We start from the raw sequence: 9,657 nt of genomic DNA, 5'->3' as shown, positions 1-9,657 counted from the left end.
GGTTCCATGGTGTAATGGTTAGCACTCTGGACTCTGAATCCAGCGATCCGAGTTCAAATCTCGGTGGAACCTTACCTTTTAGCTGCAAATCTGCAGTCAAACTTTTCAAGGGAGAAACATTAATTACACTCAGTTTAATCACCTTTAGCAAATTAACTGTATCGCAATTGAGAGATTACTGGGGAAATATATTATGAACGCTTATGGAGAGATAGTGATCTCCATGGCAGAAGGATTCCTATTCAAGGGGGCAGGCAATTTAAAATAATGTAAAAGAATTAAAAGCTACATGAGATTTAAAAAAAAATATTGTGATGTAGGAGTGGTTATAAGCTGGATCAAATTTACTGAAGGAACAACTTTTGCAAATGGTCTGGGTAAAGAGTGAGGGAGTAAGGCCAGTTGCGTTGCTGCTGCAGAAATCTGGTCTAATGTCAATGGTTACTATATGATTGTAAATTTGGGACCTGTTGTCTTTGGAAAAGTGAAAACAAGAGGTGATAACCGGACCCTCGTCATCATTGGCAGTCCCTCACAAAGGAGGATAACTCCTTCCACACTCAGGGTGGGTCTGTAGCTGGCTGTACAGACCAATGTGCCTTCTTCAGGCTCCTCCACTTTTGACCGTCAGTGATTCCCAGGTGTCCATGGGAATGCCACACTTCACCAGTGAGGTCTTGGTGATGTAGATGATGCCTGGATAGCAGATGAATGGATAAATAAACATGGGAACACAGAAATTAGGAACAGGAATAGGCCATTCAGCTCTTTGATCCACTCCACCATTCGTTATGATCATGAAAACATCCAACTCAATCAGGAGACAGGGGAAGGGGAAGGGCACCTCCTCCCTCACCTCTGTCCAAGGCCCCAAAGGAGCCTCCCACATCCATCAAAGTTTCACCTGCACTTCCACACATGTCATTTATTGCATCTATATAGAGGAGACTGCATCGGGAGCAACAGATGCAATAAATGACATGTGTGGAAGTGCAGGTGAAACTTTGATGGATGTGGGAGGCTCCTTTGGGGCCTTGGACAGAGGTGAGGGAGGAGGTGCCCTTCCCCTCCCCCTGTCTCCTCTATATTGAGGAGACTGGGTGCCTTCTTGCAGGACGCTTTAGGGAACATCTCTGGGACACCCGCACCAATCAACCACACCATCCCGTGGCCAAACATTTCAACTCCCCCTCCCACTCTGCCGAGGACATGCAGGTCCTGGGCCTCCTTCATCACCACTCCCTCACCACCTGAAGCCTGGAGGAAGAACACTTTATGTTCCAACCCGGGACCCTTCAACCCCAGGGGATCAATGTGGACTTCACCAGTTTCCTCATTTCCCCATCCCCCACCTTATCCCAGTTCCAATCTTCCAGCTCGGCACTGCCCTCATGACCTATATCACCTTTCAATCCTCCTTCCCACCTATCCGCTCCACCCTCCTCTCTGACCTATCACCTTTACCCCCATCTCCACCCACCTATTGCACGTTCAGCTACCTTCTCCCCAGCCCCAGCCCCACCCCCCTTCCATTTATTTCTCCACCCCAGAGGTTCCCAGCCTCATTCCTGATGAAGGGCTCCAGCCCAAAACGTCGACTCTCCTGCTCCTCAGATGTTGCCTGACCTGCCGTGCTTTTCCAACAACACACTCTCAACATCCAACTCAATAACCTGCTTCAGCTTTTCTTCACAGTATATTGAACTTCTTAGCTCCAAGTGCTATATCCAATTGCCTCTCAAAATCATACAGTCACTTTCTATGGCAGTGAATTCCACAGACTCATTATTCTCTGGGGGAAGAATTTCACATCTCACTTCTAAATGATTTATTCCATATCAGTACACAGCGACCTCAGTTCTGGATTCCCTGGTCATCAGGATCATATTTTCTACATCTGTCCTTCCCAGTCCAGTCTGGTTAGAACTTTTAAAGTTTCTATGAGACTCCTCCCACTTTTCTGAACTGTGCGAATGTAATTCTAAAAATTCAACCTCTCCTCAAAAGTCAGTCTTACCATTCAAAGTTTGTACGAAGATTTGTAGCTCGGGTGCTCGTTGTTGTGGTTCTGTTCGCCGAGCTGGAAGTTTTTGTTGCAAACGTTTCGTCCCCTGGCTAGGCGACATCATCAGTGCTTGGGAGCCTCCTGCGAAGCACTTCTTTGATGTTTCCTCCGGTGTTTATAGTGGTCTGTCCCTGCCGCTTCCGGTTGTCAGTTTCAGCTGTCCGCTGTAGTGGTTGGTATATTGGGTCCAGGTCGATGTGTTTGTTGATGGAGTTTGTGGATGAATGCCATGCCTCTAGGAATTCCCTGGCTGTTCTTTGTTTGGCTTGCCCTATAATGGTAGTGTTGTCCCAGTCGAATTCATGTTGCTTGTTGTCTGCGTGTGTGGCTATTAAGGATAGCTGGTCGTGTCGTTTCGTGGCTAGTTGATGTTCATGTATGCGGATTGTTAGCTGTCTCCTGTTTGTCCTATATAGTGTTTAGTGTAGTCCTTGCATGGTATTTTGTACACTACATTCGTCTTGCTCATGTTGGGTATCGGGTCCTTCGTTCTGGTGAGTTGTTGTCTGAGCGTGGATGTTGGTTTGTGTGCTGTTATGAGTCCTAGGGGTCGCAGTAATCTGGCAGTCAGTTCCGAGATGCTCCTGATGTATGGTAGTGTGGCTAGTCCTTTTGGTTGTGGTATGTCCTCGTTCCGTGGTCTTTCTCTTAGGCATCTGTTGATGAAGTTGCGCGGGTATCCGTTTTTGGCGAATACCTTGTATAGGTGTTCCTCTTCTTCTTTTTGCAGTTCTGGTGTACTGCAGTGTGTTGTGGCCCTTTTGAATAGTGTCCTGATGCAGCTTCGTTTGTGTGTGTTGGGGTGGTTACTTTCATAGTTCAGGACTTGGTCTGTGTGTGTGGCTTTCCTGTATACCCTTGTAGTGAATTCTCCGTCTGGTGTTCTCTGTACCATCACGTCTAGGAATGGGAGTTGGCTCACGAGAGAAGAAGAAAATGATAACCAACTCCCATTCCTAGACGTGATGGTACAGAGAACACCAGACGGAGAATTCACTACAAGGGTATACAGGAAAGCCACACACACAGACCAAGTCCTGAACTATGAAAGTAACCACCCCAACACACACAAACGAAGCTGCATCAGGACACTATTCAAAAGGGCCACAACACACTGCAGCACACCAGAACTGCAAAAAGAAGAAGAGGAACACCTATACAAGGTATTCGCCAAAAACGGATACCCGCGCAACTTCATCAACAGATGCCTAAGAGAAAGACCACGGAACGAGGACATACCACAACCAAAAGGACTAGCCACACTACCATACATCAGGAGCATCTCGGGACTGACTGCCAGACTACTGCGACCCCTAGGACTCATAACGGCACACAAACCAACAGCCACGCTCAGACAACAACTCACCAGAACGAAGGACCCGATACCCAACATGAGCAAGACAAATGTAGTGTATAAAATACCATGCGAGGACTACACTAAACACTATATAGGACAAACAGGAAGACAGCTAACAATCCGCATACATGAACATCAACTAGCCATGAAACGACACGACCAGCTATCCTTAGTAGCCACACACGCAGACAACAAGCAACATGAATTGGACTGGGACAACACTACTATCATAGGGCAAGCCAGACAGAGAACAGCCAGGGAATTCCTAGAGGCATGGCATTCATCCACAAACTCCATCAACAAACACATCGACCTGGACCCAATATACCAACCACTACAGCGGACAGCTGAAACTGACAACCGGAAGCGGCAGGGACAGACCACTATAAACACCGGAGGAAACATCAAAGAAGCGCTTCGCAGGAGGCTCCCAAGCACTGATGATGTCGCCTAGCCAGGGGACGAAACATTTGCAACAAAAACGTCCAGCTCGGCGAACAGAACCACAACATCAGTCTTACCATCCCAGGAATTAGTCAGCAAACGTTTGTTACAGTCCCTGCATCCCTAGAACATCTCTCCTCAGATGATGAGTTCAAAACTGCACACAATATTCAGGCCGTGGACTCACCAATGCCTTGTATAGTTGCTGCAAGCCATCACTCTTCCTGCAGTGGCTCAGTGGTTAGTACTGCTGCCTTACAGCACCAGGGACTTGATTCCATTCTTGGGCTAGTGTCTGTGTCGAGTTTGCACATTCTCTCTGTGTCTCTGTGGGTTTCCTCTGGATGCCCTAGTTTCCTCCCACAGTCCAAAGATGTGCAAGTTAGGTGGATTAGCGATGGGAAGGGCAAGGTTACAAGGATGGGATTGTCTGGATAGGATGTTCTTTGGTGTGTTTGTATGGACTTGATGGGCTGAATAGCCTGCTTCCATCCTATAGGGATTCTATAAAGGCCAACATGCCATTTGTCATACTGACCATCTGCTGAACCTGTGCATTTACCTTCTCTGATTGGTGTACAAGGAGGATACTCAGGCCACATTGCACATTTCCTTCTCCCAATTTATAGCATTCAAATTATAATATGCCTTCCTGCTCTTCTTACCAATGTAGACAACTTCACATTTATCCACATTTTACTGCATAAAGCAAATGTCCCTAGGATCCAAAACTATATGCCACCAGGAGAACAACAGCTACCAACTCAATCCAAGATTTGGAGATGCCGGTGTTGGACTGGGGTTAAAAGTTAAAAGTGACACAACACCAGGTTATAGTCCAAAAGGTTTAATTGGAAGTAGTAACTTTCGTAACGCTGCTCCTTTGTCAGGTGGTTGTGGAGTACACGGTTGTGAGACACAGAATTTATAGCAAAACTAAAAATTCTGTGTCTTACAATCGTGTACTCCACAACCACCTGATGAAGGAGGGGCGCTCCGAAAGCTGATGCTTCCAATTAAACGTGTTGGACTATAACCTGGTGTCATGCAATTTTTAACTCAATCCAACGTAGTGTTAACAAGAAATTCCTTCTCTCAGAGAGAAGTGAGGATGTGAATTCATTTTTGCACAATATTTCACTGACTCCTCCTATCTTTTTAATCACTCCCTTACCTTATTGCTCAAAGCCTTGACAACAGCAACTACAGTACTTGTTTTGATAGTGTCTCAAACAGAATGAAAGTGTTATAAAATCAATATAGGGCCCTGTAAGGAGATACTGGGCAAATGTTCAAAACATTTTTTTTAGTTCATTGATAAGGGCATCACTGGTTAGACCAGCAATTATTGCCATTCCTAATACCCTAGAGGACAGTTAAGAGCCAATCTCATTGCTGTGGGTCTGGAGTCACATGTAGGCCAGACTAGGTAAAGATGTAGGTTTCTTTCCCTAAAGGACATCAGTGAACCAGATGGATTTTTCCAACAACCAGCAATGGATTCATGGTCAACATTAAATCCTTAATTCCAGATATTTATTGAATTCAAATTCCACCATCTACCACGGCAAGATTGAAACATGGGTCCCCAAAACATTGTCTGGATTAACAGTCCAGCAATAATACCGCGAGGCCATCACTTTGCCTTCATCAAAGAAAAACATTTCAACGTCTGTGCTAAGAGGATAGAATTAAAGAGGAAGAGAGATTTAGAGAAGGAATTCTAAAGCGTCAGGCTCAGGCATCTGATGGTTACAATTAAGGATGCACAAGCGACCAGAGTTAGAGGAGCAGATAAAGGGGGCGCAGTGGTAGTCTGGCGCACTGACCTCTACACCGCTGAAGCCAAATGCCAACTCGAGGACTCCTCTTCCTACCACCCCCTTGACCATGACCCTACCCCCCCATCACCAAACCATCATCTCCCAGACCATACAGAACCTCATCACCTCAGGAGATCTCCCACCCACAGCTTCCAACCTCATAGTCCGGGAACCCCGCACTGCCCGGTTCTACCTCCTTCCCAAGATCCACAAGCCTGACCACCCCGGCCGACCCATTGTCTCAGCATGTTCCTGCCCCACTGAACGCATCTCTACCTACCTCGACACTGTCCTATCCCCCCCCAGTCCAGAAACTCCCCACATACGTTCGAGACACCACCCATGCCCTCCACCTCCTCCAAGACTTTCTGTTTCTCCAGCCCCAATGCCTCATCTTCACCATGGATATCCAATCCCTCTACACCTCCATCTGCCATGATCAGGGCCTCCAAGCCCTCCATTTTTTCCTCTCCCGACATCCCCAACAGTACCCTTCCACCGACACTCTCATTCGTTTGGCCGAACTGGTCCTCACCCTTAACAATTTCTCCTTCGAATCCTCCCACTTCCTCCAGACCAAAGGGGTAGCCATGGGCACCCGTATGGGCCCCAGCTATGCCTGTCTCTTTGTTGGCTACATAGAACAGTCGATCTTCTGTAATTATACTGGCACCACTCCCTACCTCTTCCTCCGCTACATTGATGACTGCATTGGCGCCACCTCATGCTCCCACAAGGAGGTTGAGCAATTCATCAACTTCACCAACACATTCCACCCTGACCTTAAATTTACCTGGACCATCTCTGACACCTCCCTCCCCTTCCTGGACCTCTCCATCTCCATTAATGATGACCGACTTGACACTGACGTTTTTTACAAACTCACCGACTCCCACAGTTACCTGGATTACACCTCTTCCCACCCTACCTCTTGCAAAAATGCCATCCCGTATTCCTCTGCCTCCGCCGTATCTGCTCCCAGGAGGACCAGTTCCACTACAGAACACACCAGATGGCCTCCTTCTTTAGAGACTGCAATTGCCCTTCCCACATGGTTAAAGATGCCCTCCAACGTATCTCGTCCACATCCTGCACGTCCGCCCTCAGACCCCACTCCTCGAACCGTAACAAGGACAGAATGCCCCTGGTACTCACCTTCCACCCTACCAACCTTTGCATAAACCAAATCATCCATCGATATTTCCGCCACCTCAAAAAAGACCCCACCACCAGGGATATATTTCCCTCCCCACCCCTTTCTGCAAAGACCTCCGTGACTACCTGGTCAGGTCCACACCCCCCAAGATCCTGGCATCTTCCCCTGCCACCGCAGGAACTGCAAAACCTGCGCCCACACCTCCTCCCTCACCTCCATCCAAGGCCGTAAAGGAGCTTTCCACATCATCAAAGTTTTACCTGCACATCCACTAATATCATTTATTGTATCCGTTGCTCCTGTTGCGGTCTCCTCTACATTGGGGAGACTGGGTTCCTCCGAGCAGAGTGCTTTAGGGAACATCTCCGAGACACCCGCACCAATCAACCACACCGCCCTGTGGCCCAACATTTCAACTCCCTCTCCCACTCTGCCGAGGACATGGAGGTCCTGGGCCTCCTTCACCGCCGCTCCCTCACCACCAGACGCCTGGAGGAAGAACGCCTCATCTTCCGCCTCGGAACACTTCAACCTCAAGGCATCAATGTGGACTTCAGCAGTTTCCTCATTTCCCCTTCCCCCACCTCACCCTAGTTCCAAACTTCCAGCTCAGCACTATCCCCATGACTTGACCTACCTGCCTATCTTCTTTTCCACCTATCCACTGCACCCTCTCCTCCCTGACCTATCACCTTCATCCCCTCCCCCACTCACCCATTGTACTCTATGCTATTTTCTCCCCACTCCCCACCCTCCTCTGGGTTATCTCTCCACGCTTCAGGCTCTCTGCCTGTATTCCTGATGAAGGGCTTTTGCCCGAAACGTCGATTTTGCTGCTCCTCGGATGCTGCCTGAACTGCTGTGCTCTTCCAGCACCACTAATCCAAAAAGAATGTTTTCCCAATCCCATTGTTCTCTTAGTACAATTCACAACTGCATACAGCGTTAAAAGACTGTCGTGTGCTCACCATGACTAGACGGATGGTATAATTTCTCTCCTTGTTTGATTGTAACAGAGATTTTGAATCAAAAATACTCCCCACAGGGCAGTGTTTGGAACTCTCTTCCACAATTGCTACATCAGTTGTTAGTTTTAAATTGGAAAGAGACTTCTGTTTTGTTAAGCAAAAATACTAAGGAGTAAGGGCTACAGGCAGGCATATACAGTTGGACCCACAGATCAGCCATATCTCATTAAGTGGTGGATAAGGCTCGAGGGGCTGAATGGCCTACTCCTGTTTCTATGTATGTACTTAGCTGGTTATGCTCAGGCAATAAAGAATTAGCCAGATGGGTTTCTCTCGAGGCAAGTCAAGAATGTGTTAGCTTAATTTGGTAAAACCCTGCCAGGTAAAATACTAAACCTATTAAAAAAAATCTGAGTTCTGCTATGTCCCCCCAAATGTGCAGTCAAACCAAATGCTCAAAAATATAGTTATAGGAGAGGACTGATTAACTTCGGCTAAGTTCAAGAACATAATAAAATCAGCATACTACACAAGTATATTCTGAGCAAGATTTCCCTACTTTTACATTATAGTCCCTTTGAAATTAAGGCCAACAATCCATTTGCCTTCACTATTACCTGTTCCGCTTGGATGCTAGCTTTTTATGATTCATGGACAAATAATCCCAAATCCTTCTGTTCTGTAGCTTTCAGCAGCCTTTCTTCATTCAAATAATACTAATCCCTTCTATTCTTTCTGCCAAAGTGCATAACCGCACACTTTCCCACATTATAGTTCATCTGCCAAATTTTTACCTGCTCACTAAACCTATCTCCATCCCTCTGTAGACTTTATGAGTTATCCTCACCACATGCCTTCCATCAATTTTTGAGCCATCAGCTAACTTGGCTATACTACATTCACTTTCCTAATTCAAATTACTAATATATATTGTAAATATTTGAGGTCCCAGCTCTAATCCTTGTGGCACTCCACTAGTTACAGGTTACCATCCTTAAAAAGCCCCCCTTATCCCAACTCTGTCATCCAATACCTCACAGGCCCTTCCCTTATTAAATAGCCTAATGTACTGTATCTCATTGAAGCTGTTTTGGAAATCTATTGAATGCATAGAAGCTACACAAATACAAATACAATTTATTGTATAGCTGTTGATGCAGATGAGAATTCTGAGACAAATTGTAATTCACAAACATCGACTTTTACCAATTTAAAAGCTTCCTCTGCTCATTTGGCACTTTCTTTAAAAATTTATAAATTCATGTTCCATTTTCGTTAGCTTGAGATTGGAAAATCTGGGTTGATTCTTCTTAAAGGAGATAGAGTTAAAATTTAATAATATTCAAAATCAGGCAGGATTTTGACAGAGTAGACATGGGATAGCAGTTTCCATTGGTGGTGGGGTTGAGAATTAGAGGACAGTAGTTTAGGCTGATTGGTTCCTTGATCAGTGTCGATAGGAGGTAAAATATTTTTACATAATGATCTGGAATGCACTGTCTGAGGCAGATTCAGCATCCAAGGAGGAAATATCTGCAGGTCTACAGAAAAAGAGATGCCAATTCTTTTCTAACAGAGAGCTGGTACAGTCAATAGGCCAAACAGCTTCTTTCAGAGGAGAAGTTGGAAAGATTGGGTTTATTTCCACTGGAGTCTAGAAACGTGAAGGGTGACTGAATTAAAATATTTAAGATTCTAAAAGGTCTTGACATGGTGAATATGAAAAGGATGTTTCCTCTTTTGTGTCAGTTTTGAACTAGAACATACTGTTTTAAAACCAGGAAACAGATTGAGTGAGACAGTGTGCAGTTTTAGAACTTGCTGGCCATTAAATATTTTTCAGA

At 45.9% G+C, this 9,657-nt stretch overlaps 1 non-coding gene across 1 annotated transcript; it reads left to right on the top strand.

The window, feature by feature from the left end:
* On the top strand, positions 1–72 carry trnaq-cug (transfer RNA glutamine (anticodon CUG)). The gene has a single exon. It is a non-coding gene; the product is annotated as a tRNA-Gln (tRNA).
* Positions 73–9,657: the final 9,585 nt, after the last annotated feature.

Source organism: Chiloscyllium plagiosum, unplaced genomic scaffold (assembly GCF_037043375.1).
Source record: "Chiloscyllium plagiosum isolate Xiang-an unplaced genomic scaffold, Cpla_swu_hap1 HiC_scaffold_30, whole genome shotgun sequence".
Lineage (NCBI taxonomy): Eukaryota > Metazoa > Chordata > Chondrichthyes > Orectolobiformes > Hemiscylliidae > Chiloscyllium > Chiloscyllium plagiosum.
This window is presented reverse-complemented; position numbering and strand designations above follow the sequence as displayed.